Below are 15,147 nucleotides of genomic sequence, written 5' to 3'. Positions count from 1 at the left end.
ATGATCTTCATCAGATGACACTCCTAGGACATTATGTTATACAATACATGCATGTTTTGTTCAATCAAGTTCATATTTATATCAAAAACCAGCTTTTTACATTAGCATGTGACGTTCAGAACACTTCCGGTGAATTTACTAAATTACTCACGATAAACGTTCACAAAAAAAACATAACAATTATTTTAAGAATTATAGATACAGAACTCCTTTATGCAATCGCTATGTCCGATTTTAAAATAGGTTTTCGGTGAAAGCACATTTTTCAATATTCTGAGTAGATAGCCTGGCCATCATGGCTAGCTATTTTGACACCCACCAAGTTTAGCCCTCACCAAACTCCGATTTACTATAATAAAAATTGGATTACCTTTGCTGTTCTTCGTCAGAATGCACTCCCGGGACTTCTACTTCAATAACAAATGTTGGTTTGGTTCCAAATAATCCATAGTTATATCCAAATAGCGGCGTTTTGTTGTGCGTTCAAGACACTATCCGAAGGGTGACGAAGGGTTACGCGCCCGACGCGTTTCGTGACAAAAAGATTATAAATATTCCATTACCGTACTTCGAAGCATGTCAAACGCTGTTTAAAATCAATTTTTATGCGATTTTTCTCGTAAGCGATAATATTCCGACCGAGAGTCGTTGTTTTCGTTCAAAGACGAAAGAATAAAAACATGGTGTCGCCTCGTGCACGCGCCTCCAGTCTTATTGTTCTCTGATCGACCACTATCCAAATGCGCTACTATTTTTCAGCCAGGGGCTCCAAAGGCATCATTCAGCGTTTTGCCGCCTTCTGAGAGCCTATGGGAGCCGTAGGAAGTGTCACGTTACAGCAGAGATCCTCAGTTTTCAATAAAGAGAGTGTAGAAGGCCAAGAAATGGTCAGAGAGGGCACTTCCTGTAAGGAATCTTCTCAGGTTTTGGCCTGCCAAATGAGTTCTGTTATACTCACAGACACCATTCAAACAGTTTTAGAAACTTTGGAGTGTTTTCTATCCAAAGCTAATAATTATATGCATATTCTAGTTTCTGGGCAGGAGTAATAATCAGATTAAATCGGGTACGTTTTTTATCCGGCTGTGAAAATACTGCCCCCTATCCATAACAGGATAATCTATGTATTTCATATGACTGGGAATACAGATATGCATCTGTTGGTATGGGCATGGATAAAAAAAACTGTCAGTATCTGGTATGACCACCATTTGCCTCATGCAGCGCAATACATCTCCTTCACATAGATTTGATCAGGCTCTTGATTGTGGACTGTGGAATGTTGTCTTATTACTGTGCAATGTTGCTGGATATTGGTGGGAACTGGAGCACGCTGTCGTACACGTCGATCCAGAGCATCCCAAACATGTTCAATGGGTGACATGTCTGTTGAGTATGCAGAACGTGGAAGAATTGGGACATTTTTAGCTTCCAGGAATTGTGTACAGATCCTAGCGACATTCGGACCGTGCATTATTTATTTTTATTTCACCTTTATTTAACCAGGTAGGCCAGTTTAGAACAAGTTCTCATTACAACTGCGACCTGGCCAAGATAGAGCAAAGCAGTGCGACACAAACAACACAGAGTTACACATGGGATAAACAAACATACAGTCAATAACACAATAGAAATGGGAGATAAGGCAATATATAGGCCATAGTGGTGAAATAATTACAATTCAACAATTAAACACTGGAATGATAGATGTGCAGAAGATGAATGTGCAAGTAGAGATACTGGGGTGCAAAGGAGCAAAAAAATAAATAACAGTATGTGGATGAGGTAGTTGGGTGGGCTATTTACAAATGGGGATGAGGTAGTTAGGTGGGTTATTTATAGATGGGCTATGTACAGGTGCAATGATCGGTAAGCTGCTCTGACAGCTGACGCTTAAAGTTAGTGAGGGAGATCTAAGTCTCCAGCTTCAGTGATTTTTGCAATTCGTTCCAGTCATTGGCAGCAGAGAACTGGAAGGAAAGGCGGCCAAATGAGGAGTTGGCTTTGGGGGTGACCAGTGAAACATACCTGCTGGAGCGCGTGCTATGGGTGGGTGCTACTATGGTAACCAGTGAGCTGAGATAAGGCGGTGCTTTATCTAGCAAAGACTTAATAGATGACCTGGAGCCAGTGGGTTTGGCAACGAATATGAAACGAGGGCCAGCCAACGAGAGCAGACAGGTCGCAGTGGTGGGTAGTATATGGGGCTTTGGTGACAAAACGGATGGAACTGTGATAGACTACATCCAATTTGCTGAGTAGAGTGTTGGAGGCTATTTTGTAAATGACATCAACGAAGTCAAGGATCGGTAGGATAGTCAGTTTTACGAGGGTATGTTTGGCAGCATGAGTGAAGGATGCTTTGTTGCGAAATAGGAAGCCGATTCTAGATTTAATGCTGAAACATTTGAACATCTTGGCCATGTTCTGTTATAATCTCCACCCGGCACAGCCAGAAGAGGACTGGCCACCCCTCATATCCTGGTTCCTCTCTAGGTTTCTTCCTAGGTTTTGGCCTTTCTATGGAGTTTTTCCTTGCCACCGTGCTTCTACTCCTGCATTGCTTGCTGTTTGGGGTTTTAGGCTGGGTTTCTGTACAGCACTTTGAGATATCAGCTGATGTAAAAAAGGCTATATAAATACATTTGATTTGACTTGATTTGAAACATGAGGTGATGGCGGCGGATGAATGGCACGACAATGGGCCTTAGGATCTCGTCACGTTATCTCTGTAAGCTTTTCGTGTATATGGAACATTTCTGGGATCTTTTATTTCAGCTCATGAATCAACACTTTACATGTTGCGTTTATGTTTGTTCAGTGTATATTGTCGCTATCTTATGGAAACCTAATATCTCCAAAAAGGCAATTTTTCAGGAAGAGAGAAAAAGTTATTTCAACATTGATGGACACAGCATCACAAAAGTTCATAACGACTGCATTCTGGGTTAGATATTCACACCTCACTAAACTGTTTACAACAACAACAAAATTATTGGGAGTTACGAGTTTGGTGCACATTATATGTGGAGAACCTGTCGCCATTTTTGCTTTAATTCTCCAAGATTGTTTTATCTTGAGAATAATTTATAGACTGTTCTGATGAACTGTACTTTACAATGGTTGCAATTGTAGCCAAAGGCAACCACCCCCAAAATTCCCAATCCAACCAACAATATTTTACTTTATACAGTGCATTCGGAAAGTATTCAGACCCCTCAACTATCTACACATTTTGTTACATTACAGCCTTCTTCTAAAATTTATTAAATGGTTTTTTTTTCCCCCTCATCAAACGACACAATTCCTCATAATGACTAAGCAAATGTATTAAAAAAAATAAACTCTCTCTTTTACATAAGTATTCAGACCCTTTACTCAGTACTTTGCTGAAGCACTTTTGGCTGTGATTACTGTCTGAGGTCCTAAGCACTCTGGAGCAGTTTTTCATCAAGGATCTCTCTGTACTTTGCTCCGTTCATCATTCCCTAGATCCTGACTAGTCTCCCAGTCTCTGCCGCTGAAAAACATCCCCACAGCATGATGCTACCACCACCATGCTTCACCGTAGGGATGGTGCCAGGTTTCCTCCAGACGTGATGCTTGGCATTCAGGCCAAAGAGTTCAATCTTGGTTTCATCAGACCAGAGAATCTGGTTTCTCATGGTCTGAGAGTCTTTAGGTGCCTTTTGGCAAACTCCATGCGGTCTGTCATGTACCTTTTACAGAGGAGTGGCTTCCGTCTGGCCACTCTACCATAACGGCCTGGTTGGTGGAGTGCTGCAGAGATGGGAGAACCTTCCAGAAGGACAACCATCTCCACAGAGGAACTCTGGAGCTTTGTCAGAGTGACCTTCGGGTTCTTGGTCACCTCCCTGACCAAGGCCCTTCTCCCACAATTGCTCAGTTTGGCCGGGCAGCCAGCTCTAGGAAGAGTCTTGGTGGTTCCAAACTTCTTCCATTTTAAGAATGATGGAGGCCACTGTGTTCTTGGGGACCTTCAATGCTGCAGATTTTTTGGTACCCTTCCCCAGATTTGTGCCTCGACACAATCCTGTCTTGGAGCTGAGTACTTATGTAAATATTTATATATACATTTTTTTTATAGATTTTGCTAAAATTTCTAAAAACCTGTTCTTGCTTTGTCATTTTAGGGTATTGTATGTAGATTAGCTGAGGATTTTTTTGTATTTAATCAATTTTAGAATAAAGCTGTAACATAACAAATGTGGTTAAAGTTAAAGGGTCTGAGTACTTTCTGAAGGCACTGTAAACTCCATAAATAAAGTTGTGTGGTCATCTGTTATGAGTGTATAGAAGGTAAATGCTTGATCTGAATTAAAACCAGCCTGTCTGCTTACTTTACCCTTGCCTGACGACTCACCCTGAATTTAATTTCGCTGCTCTATCAATCGTTGCATACATTCAGTATGAATCTGCCATCCAGAAGTTGTTTTTGTAACTTCAAAATGAGGGGTGTTATACAAAACAAAATAATCTGCATTTGGATCGTCTTTAACCATAGTATCACATTTATAAAGTCATATATGGGCCAGCTCTGGCTCAACCCATCGTTTTCTGGGACCAATCAGAGTGGTCAGCTTTCTAGAAATTGTAGGGGAGGGAGGCAAATCCAGAGAAGAAACAAGATTAATTAAATCTATTGACTGATCTTTGTGTGTACAAAAGCAGAATGAAACCACTTTATCTTTGAAAACTGGACCATCCATTTCTTCTTGACGTAAAAGCTAGAGGATCAATAACTCTGATCAATGGTTGAAGTGTCTCTATCAGGCTACACATTGTGATAAGCCGATAAACCCCATTATGTTATACAGCCCATTCACCTTCAGCTGACTTGCAGATGTCCTCCAGCACAGGTAGACCAATGACGACTGACATCAAACAGTCCATAGGCTGTACAGTTTCAATTACATTCTAATTCAAAGTTGACTATCTATAAATGTGCTAAATTTCATAAGCAGGTAAATGATACTCTTCAGTCATTGGAATCATTTCAATGACTCATCATTTCACAATTTCAATAGCATTAATGAAAAATGTATTTCACTATCAAGTACATCAGTGGAGGCTCTGGCCCCCCGTACAAAAAAAGAAAAAATGCATGAAATGAAATGTATGCATTCACTACTGTAAGTCGCTCTGGATAAGAGCGTCTGCTAAGTGACTAAAATGTAAAAATGTAAAATGTAGATGAGGAAGGGGAGGACCGTCCTCAGTGAATTTCATGAAAATAATGAAACATTAAAAAGTTAACCTTTTTTGATAAAACTATACTAAATATATTCACGTCACCAAATAATTGATTAAAACGCTAGTTTCTGTCCTCCTCTGGGTACATTGACTTCAATACAAAACCTACGAGGCTTGTGGTTCTCACCCCCTTCCATAGACATACACAGTAATTATGATAACTTCCGGAGGACGTCCTCCTTGCAGCATGAATTGACATGTTGTCCATTTGATCAAAGGATCAGAGAATTAATATAGTACTGAAAGCATAAACTACAGCTAGCTAGCACTGCAGTGTCCCATAAATGTGGTGAGTAGTTGACTATATATAAACTCACCAAAAAAAGAAACGTCCTCTCACTGTCAACTGCGTTTATTTTCAATAAACTTCACGTGTAAATATTTGTATGAACATAACAAGATTCAACAACTGAGACATAAACTGAACAAGTGAGACATAAACTGAACAACTTCCACAGACATGTGACTAACAGAAAATGAATAATTTGTCCCTGAACAAGGGGGGGTCAAAATCAAAAGTAAGTCAAAATCTGGTATGGCCACCATCTGCATTAAGTACTGCAGTGCAGCTCCTCATGGAATGCACCAGATTTGCCAGTTCTTGCTGTGAGATGTTACCCCACTCTTCCACCAAGGCACCTGCAAGTTCCCGGACATTTCTGGGGGAATGGCCCTAGCCCTCACCCTCCGATCCAACAGGTCCCAGATGTGCTCAATGGGATTGAGATCCGGGCTCTTCGCTGACCTTGACAGAACACTGACATTCCTGTCTTGCAGGAAATCACGCACAGAACGAGCAGTATGGGTGGTGGCATTGTCATGCTGGAGGGTCATGTCAGGATGAACCTGCAGGAAGGGTACCACATGAGGGAGGGGGATGTCTTCCCAGTAACGCACAGTGTTGAGATTGCCTGCAATGACAACAAGCTCAGTCCGATGATGCTGTGACACACCGCCCCAGACCATGACGGACCCTCCACCTCTAAATCTATCCCACTCCAGAGTACAGGCCTCGGTATAACGCTCATTCCTTCGACGATAAACGCGAATCCAACCATCACCCCTGGTGAGACAAAACCTTAACTCGTCAGTCAAGAGCACTTTTTTCCAGTCCTGTCTGGTCCAGCGATGGTGGGTTTGTGCCCATAGGCGACGTTGTTGCCGGTGATGTTTGGTGAGGACCTGCCTTACAGCAGGCCTACAAGCACTTAGTCCAGCCTCTCTCAGCCTATTGCGGACAGTTTGAGCACTGATGGCGGGATTGTGCATTTCTGGTGTAACTCGGGCAGTTGTTGTTGCCATCCTGTCCCGCAGGTGTGATGTTCGGATGTACCGATCCTGTGCTGGCGTTGTTACACATGGTCTGCCACTGCGAGGACGATCAGCTGTCCGTCCTGTCTCCCTGTAGCGCTGTCTTAGCCGTCTCACAGTACGGACATTGCAATTTATTGCCCTGGCCACATCTGCAGTCCTCATGCCTAAGGCACTTTCACGCAGATGAGCAGGGACCCTGGGCATCTTTATTTTTGTGTTTTTCGGAGTCAGTAGAAAGGCCTCTTTAGTGTCCTAAGTTTTCATAACTGTGACCTTAATTGCCTACCGTCTGTAAGCAGTTAGTGTCTTAACGACTGTTCCACAGGTGCATGTTCATGAATTGTTGATGGTTCATTGAACAAGCATGGGAAACAGTGTTTAAACCCTTTACAATGAAGATCTGTGAAGTTATTTGGATTTTTACAAAAGAAAGACAGGGTCCTGAAAAAGGGATGTTTCTATTTTGCTGAGTTTATATATAATGATATCGTTATACCAGTCATTCATTAATTACCATTATTACCTCATCAGTCTAATTCTGAACGTCGTTGACTTCAAATCTGCATGAACCCTAGTCTCCATGATGAATCAGCCGTACACAAATTGGCTTAATTATTTATTTACTAACTAACTACACTGCGTGCACAATTATTAGGCAAGTGAGTATTCTGATCTTATCATTGTTTCTATTCACATTTTCGAACTCCAAACCATATAAACTTGAATGCTTATTGGATTTAATAATTTTCAGGTGATATGTATTTGTGTAATGAGGGAGGGTGTGGCGAAAGTGAATAACATAAGGTGTGCATAATTATTAGGCAGCCTCATTACCTCAGGTAAAATGGGGCAAAAAACAAATTTAACTGACACTGAAAAGCCAAAAATGTAAAATGCCTTTCAGACGGATGCGACACTCTTTAAATAGCTAATCTATTGAGGTGTGACCACCGGACATTCAAACGTTTTGTTGCGAATAGTCAACTGGGGCGCAAAAAACGCAGGGGGAAGAAAAGGCGCAAATTAACTGCAAAAGACTTGAGAAGAATTAAACGTCAAACTACCAGGAACCCATTATCCTCCAGTGCCACCGTATTCCAGAACTGCAACCTACCTGGAGTGTTCAGAAGTACAAGGTGTCAAGTGCTCAGAGACATGGCCAAGGTCAAGAAGACTGAAACACGACCACCACTGAATATGATTCACAAGTTGAAGCGTCAAGATTGGGCAAAGAAATACCTGAAGACAGATTTTTCAAAGGTTTTATGTACAGATGAAATGAAAGTGACTCTTGATGGACCAAATGAATGGGCCCGTAGCTGCATCAGTAATGGACACAGGGCACCACTTTGAGTCAAGTGCCAGCAAGGTGAAGGAGGGGTACTGGTATGCAGCCAACAAGGCTGAGTTCATCTCAGCCTATGCTACCCTCCAGTCCCTAGACTTCCTGGCGCTGACGGAAACATGGATTACCACAGATAACACTGCTACTCCTACTGCTCTCTCTTCGTCTGCCCACGTGTTCTCGCATACCCCTAGAGCATCGAGCCAGCGGGGTGGTGGCACTGGAATCCTCATCTCTCCCAAGTGGACATTCTCTCTTTCTCCCCTGACCCATCTGTCTATCTCCTCATTTGAATTCCATGCTGTCACAGTTACCAGCCCTTTCAAGTTTAACATCCTTATCATTTATCGCCCTCCAGGTTCCCTTGGAGAGTTCATCAATGAGTTTGACGCCTTGATAAGTTCCTTTCCTGAGGATGGCTCACCTCTCACAGTTCTGGGTGACTTTAACCTCCCCACGTCTACCTTTGACTCATTCCTCTCTGCCTCCTTCTTTCCACTCCTCTCCTCTTTTGACCTCACCCTCTCACCTTCCCCCCCTACTCACAAGGCAGGCAATACGCTTGACCTCATCTTTACTAGATGCTGTTCTTCCACTAATCTCATTGCAACTCCCCTCCAAATCTCCGACCACTACCTTGTATCCTTTTCCCTCTTGCTCTCATCCAACACTTCTCACTCTGCCCCTACTCGGATGGTATTGCGCCGTCCCAACCTTCGCTCTCTCTCTCCCGCTACTCTCTCCTCTTCCATCCTATCATCTCTTCCCTCTGCTCAAACCTTCTCCAACCTATCTCCTGATTCTGCCCCCTCAACCCTCCTCTCCTCCCTCTCTGCATCCTTTGATTTTCTCTGTCCCCTATCCTCCAGGCCGGCTCGGTCCTCCCCTCCTGCTCCGTGGCTCGACGACTCACTACAAGCTCACAGAACAAGGCTCCGGGCAGCCGAGCGGAAATGGAGGAAAACTCGCCTCCCTGCGGACCTGGCATCCTTTCACTCACTCCTCTCTACATTCTCCTCTTCTGTCTCTGCTGCTAAAGCCACTTTCTACCACTCTAAATTCCAAGCATCTGCCTCTAACCCTAGGAAGCTCTTTGCTACCTTCTCCTCCCTCCTGAATCCTCCTCCCCCCCCCCCCCCCCTCCCTCTCTGCGGATGACTTCGTCAACCATTTTGAAAAGAAGGTTGACGATATCCGATCCTCGTTTGCTAAGTCAAACGACACCGCTGGTCCTGCTCACACTGCCCTACCCTGTGCTTTGACCTCTTTCTCCCCTCTCTCTCCAGATGAAATCTCGCGTCTTGTGACGGCCGGCCGCCCAACAACCTGCCCACTTGACCCTATCCCCTCCTCTCTTCTCCAGACCATTTCCGGAGACCTTCTCCCCTTCCTCACCTCGCTCATCAACTCATCCTTGACCGCTGGCTACGTCCCTTCCGTCTTCAAGAGAGCGAGAGTTGCACCCCTTCTGAAAAAACCTACACTCGATCCCTCCGATGTCAACAACTACAGACCAGTATCCCTTCTTTCTTTTCTCTCCAAAACTCTTGAACGTGCCGTCCTTGGCCAGCTCTCCTGCTATCTCTCTCAGAATGACCTTCTTGATCCTAATCAGTCAGGTTTCAAGACTGGGCATTCAACTGAGACTGCTCTTCTCTGTGTCACGGAGGCTCTCCGCACTGCTAAAGCTAACTCTCTCTCCTCTGCTCTCATCCTTCTAGACCTATCTGCTGCCTTTGATACTGTGAACCATCAGATCCTCCTCTCCACCCTCTCCGAGTTGGGCATCTCCGGCGCGGCCCACGCTTGGATTGCGTCCTACCTGACAGGTCGCTCCTACCAGGTGGCGTGGCGAGAATCTGTCTCCGCACCATGCGCTCTCACCACTGGTGTCCCCCAGGGCTCTGTTCTAGGCCCTCTCCTATTCTCGCTATACACCAAGTCACTTGGCTCTGTCATATCCTCACATGGTCTCTCCTATCATTGCTATGCAGACGACACACAATTAATCTTCTCCTTTCCCCCTTCTGATAACCAGGCGGCAAATCGCATCTCTGCATGTCTGTCAGACATATTAGTGTGGATGACGGATCACCAGCTCAAGCTGAACCTCGGCAAGACGGAGCTGCTCTTCCTCCCGGGGAAGGACTGCCCGTTCCATGATCTCGCCATCACGGTTGACAACTCCCTTGTGTCCTCCTCCCAGAGTGCTAAGAACCTTGGCGTGATCCTGGACAACACCCTGTCGTTCTCCACTAACATCAAGGCGGTGACCCGATCCTGTAGGTTCATGCTCTACAACATTCGCAGAGTACGACCCTGCCTCACACAGGAAGCGGCGCAGGTCCTAATCCAGGCACTTGTCATCTCCCGTCTGGATTACTGCATCTCGCTGTTGGCTGGGCTCCCTGCCTGTGCCATTAAACCCCTACATCTCATCCAGAACGCCGCAGCCCGTCTGGTGTTCAACCTTCCCAAGTTCTCTCACGTCACCCCGCTCCTCCGCTCTCTCCACTGGCTTCCAGTTGAAGCTCGCATCCGCTACAAGACCATGGTGATTGCCTACGGAGCTGTGAAGGGAACGGCACCTCCATACCTTCAGGCTCTGATCAGGCCCTACACCCAAACAAGGGCACTGCGTTCATCCACCACTGGCCTGCTGGCCCCCCTACCTCTGAGGAAGCACAGTTTCCGCTCAGCCCAGTCAAAACTGTTCGCTGCTCTGGCACCCCAATGGTGGAACAAGCTCCCTCACGACGCCAGGACAGCGGAGTCAATCACCACCTTCCGGAGACACCTGAAACCCCACCTCTTTAAGGAATACCTAGGATAGGATAAAGTAATCCTTCTAACCCCCCCCCCCCCTTAAAAGATTTAGATGCACTATTGTAAAGTGGTTGTTCCACTGGATATCATAAGGTGAATGCACCATTTTGTAAGTCGCTCTGGATAAGAGCGTCTGCTAAATGACTTAAATGTAATGTAAATGTAATGGTATGGGCTGCTATCATTGAGGATGAGGTAGCTGGACCTTTTCGGGTTGAAGATGGACTGAAACTCAACTCCCAAACCTACTGCCAGTTTCTGGAAGGTTCTTTCGTCAAATAGTGGTACAGTCCTCAGCATTCTAGAAGGCCATGATCTTTATGCAGGACAATGCTCCATCACATGCATCCAAGTACTCCACTGCTTGGCTAGCCAGCAAGGGCCTCAAAGATGCCTGAATAATGACTTGGCCCCCTTCCTCACCTGACTTAAATCCTATTGAGAACTTGTGGACCCTTCTCAAACGTGAGATTTACAGTGATGGAAGACAATAAACCTTTTTGAACAGCATTTGGGAGGCTGTGGTTGCTGCTTCAGCGAAAATTGATCGTGAACAGATCAAGAAACCGACAGACTCCATGGATGGAAGGCTCATGGCAGTTATTGAAAATAAGTGTGGCTATATTGGTCACTGAATATTTTTTGAAAGGCCAAAAATGTTATATAATTGTCATTTTGTGTTACTTATCTGTTACACTTACTCTAAAAATTGAGAATAAACAAGTGAGTTGAGAGAAATTATTTTTGTAATTTAGTTGCCTAATAATTCTGCACACTAATAGTTGCCTAATAATTGTGCACACTTATATATTTCCCTGAGAAAGACAAAACTCACTTTTCATTTGTTAAACATTCAGGTTTGAGGTTCAATAACATTTTGGATTGACTGAGAGCATTGTGTTTGTTCAACAATAAAATTAATCCAGAGGAATACAATTTGCCTAATAATTGTGCACGCAGTGTAAATAATCACACATATTTACATAAACACACACAGGATAGATTATACATTGGTTACTAACATGATGCAATGAAAATTCCCTAGCCAGAATGAGTCTGACGCCATCAGATTATTTTCATGTCAATGCCTGGAGGTCAGTAAGAATTGATGTCGACCTCAAACCATATGCAAAGGGGGCCTGTGGTAGTTTTACTACACGTCAATGTGTCTTACACCATTGTAGTGGTGATAGGTATGAAGGAGTCATAGCTATGTTATCCATGGAGGAGCTAACCTCACGACAGAAGTACTCTATAAGCACTGAACTAGCACTGAGTCATACGCGGTGTGATGATGGTTCATGACTTTTAATAACTTTCATCCTGAATGGAGGGTTGTATTTATTCGTGGCATGTGTGTTAACCATCAGAAGAGTGTTCTGTAGTTTTACTACACGTCAATGTGTCTTACACCATTGTAGTGGTGATAGGTATGAAGGAGTCATAGCTATGTTATCCATGGAGGAGCTAACCTCACGACAGAAGTACTCTATAAGCACTGAACTAGCACTGAGTCATACGCGGTGTGATGATGGTTCATGACTTTTAATAACTTTCATCCTGAATGGAGGGTTCTATTTATTCGTGGCATGTGTGTTAACCATCAGAAGAGTGTTCTGGAGATTCCCTTACACGTGTTGCAATCTGAGTAACTACTCTATCGCTGTTATCAATAGCAATTTGACTTGTGAGATCTTTAACCTTCTTACTGATTTTGGCTGGTCTGACTGTGCCGGCACTGGTACTGGTACTCAAGGGGGCCAGTTATCTTACCGATTTTATTCTGAAATGTTATCCTACCAGAACCCATGATTAAAGCATTTTACTAGTTGCATTGTAGTTGAAACAACACATGGCAAGGAATGGTTATTGTTGCCATTTGTTTTGGAGGAGGAAAGTGTTCTAGATGTGTTCTAACTCTGTTCTCATGGGGAAGTTTACAACTAGCTTTGTTTTCTGCTCTGGCGGCCTCGGCCTCGTTAAGGCTCATCATGGGTCTGGGCTAGTTTCCCCCCCCCTTTGTATCTCGGGACACCCCCCCACCAGGGGTTAGTGTTGGTATCTGAGGCACAAACGAAAGATCGGACTGGCTGTAGATTGGCTGTAACCTTTCAACCAAATCTCCTGGTGTGTTTGTGCTTCAAAATGCTCAGTGGCTGTCGAGGCCTGTCAGTCACCACAGCATCCCCGTGTGGCAACCGTTTCAGTACCTGCGAACTGAGACAAGGATTTCTGTCTGTGATATCGCCCAGTGTTTCACCAGTGGGAGTCATTGGTTCAGTTGCGGGACTGACACCATTAGTGTCATTGTAAGGGCTGATAGTCCCCCACAAAGCAGAAAGTGTATTATTACAAGCAGAGTACACTCTGCACGTTGACGCTTTTATTCCCGAGATGGCTGCAGTGTTTGCGGAAGTGTCCTAAGAGCCATAGAAGTTCATCTCAACTATAGTATTGCACGACTCCTAGGAGGAGTGAAGTGGCTCATTCACAGAGACTGCTGGCTCGAAATCATGAAAAGAATGGTCAATCAGGTTTGCTGATGGAATGTGTCGAGATATCGTAATATCTCCTTGGATCAGATTCTGCACCAAGAGGTTTCAAAACGTATTTTTCTCAAGGGGTGCTTTCGACAGATACCCCTCGTGGAGGACTGCGTTGTAGCTACCATTAGGGGAAGACAGTGTGGTCAGTGGAGAAGGCACTGTGGCCTGTGACCATCTGTTGTTGGTTTTCCAATTCATCAGTGGGAGGAAACGATCCGTCAAGTCTGCACGCAGTAGCAAGGGTTCAGATTTGAAGCTGGTAACATACACAGGGTGAACAAGCGATATGTCCTGGAAGTGTAGTTTCAACATGAGTATCAATGTGAGAGGCGAGGTAGTCTGCGTAAAACCTTGAAGTGTAGTTACGCATCGGTCCTTTTTTAACCAACGTTTAGTTGGCATCAAAGCTCCTTTGAGATCATTGAACAATGTTTGGGAGATGAGCGATATTGTCTAGGCCGAATCAATTAGTGCATCACAGGTTAAGTGGTCCTCCAGAACTGTTTCCAGGTATGGCCGTTTTTGAGTTGTGTTTAGTGGACTTATTCCCAACAAAGTGGAGTGGTTGTTCGCAACTACGAGATGTGTCATTTGTGTTCATGGTGAAAGCAGATCGACTAATCGGGGTTTGAGTAGAATTGATTTTTGCAAAGCTTTTGACCTTTTTCTTTGCAACCTTTGTGTCAGAGTCTATAGACAAATCAGGTGGGCTTGTTTCTTGATCAAGCGTGCCCTGGATAGGGCCTCGAGTGAGAGCGGGACAAATTAGATGTTTAACGTCCTTGCCAAGGGTGTAAATTCCTGCGGACCTGTTGTCCGGCGATTCCACGTCTAGTACTAGTGACTTATCTTTTTCCCTTTTATCAAATTTTTCTCGCTTTAGTTCTCCACATAGTAGAAAGTCTAGAGAACATTGGTTTACATTTTGACCATCCTTGAAGTCTTTGTTACCCTTGTGCTCTGACACTTTGTGTGGGTTGGGTGCAGGAACGTAGCGATCAGGTCGATTGTAGCAGTAATCGTTTTGATGGTGACGCACTTTACTTTTATTTCGACCGTGGTGGCTATTGGTATTGTGGTAGAATTTAGACACGTGAGTGTCGCACTTTCTACTTTCGGCCTCATACTTATCTGTCATGGTTTGCAGGTAGAGGTCTTGAGTACGGAGCGAGAGATTCAGTGATGAGATTTCCTCCGCTTGTTTAGAAGTCAATATTTCCATCTTCATCACCTGATTTCCCTCATCATTCATTTGGTCAGCGACTTCAATGAGTTCTACTGATTTGTCATCCAACTTAGTCATTGTGTTCATTAACTGATCATCTTTGGTCTGCAGCATTTGGACTAGAACATTATTGCTTTGAGCAACGTTTTTCAAAACTGCATGTTATCAAATTGTGCGCTCCTGTTTGTAGATAACTTGACAGATTTATCTAGTTTGGAGTGGACTACATTATATTTAGTTTTGGCTAAATTGAGTTGTTCCTTTAGAAGACAATTTTGTTCAAGAGTTTGTGCTTGTTCATTGTCATAAGTTTTTGCAATTACATTTAAATGTTCAGTTTTCAAACGCAGTTCCTCAGCTAGCAGAATGTTTTCATTTCCTGCTTTTGTCATTAGTTGCTCGGTTCTCTCCACCTGTCCCTTCATATCAGCCATTTCTTGCACGTGCTTCTGCTGAGCACTACGGTACTAGACTGATGCCAATCTCTGATGGCGATACATCAGGGCTAAAGTGGAGAGAACCTTTACAATGCCTGCGCCTGATGGTTGATTTTGGAGAGTGTTTTTCACAATTTATTTAGTTTTTACACTAATGGCATAGTTAGGGTTTGTATCACT

General features: G+C 44.1%; 1 protein-coding gene across 3 annotated transcripts in view; it reads left to right on the top strand.

Moving 5' to 3' along the window:
- LOC106562893 (interleukin-6 receptor subunit beta) overlaps positions 1-15,147 on the top strand; it is a 104,645-nt gene that overhangs the window by 52,725 nt on the left and 36,773 nt on the right. The window lies entirely within an intron of this gene.

Source organism: Salmo salar, chromosome 11, assembly GCF_965601325.2.
Source record: "Salmo salar chromosome 11, fSalSal1, whole genome shotgun sequence".
Lineage (NCBI taxonomy): Eukaryota > Metazoa > Chordata > Actinopteri > Salmoniformes > Salmonidae > Salmo > Salmo salar.
Note: the sequence above shows the minus strand (reverse complement) of the source record. Positions and strands in the feature narration are given on the sequence as shown.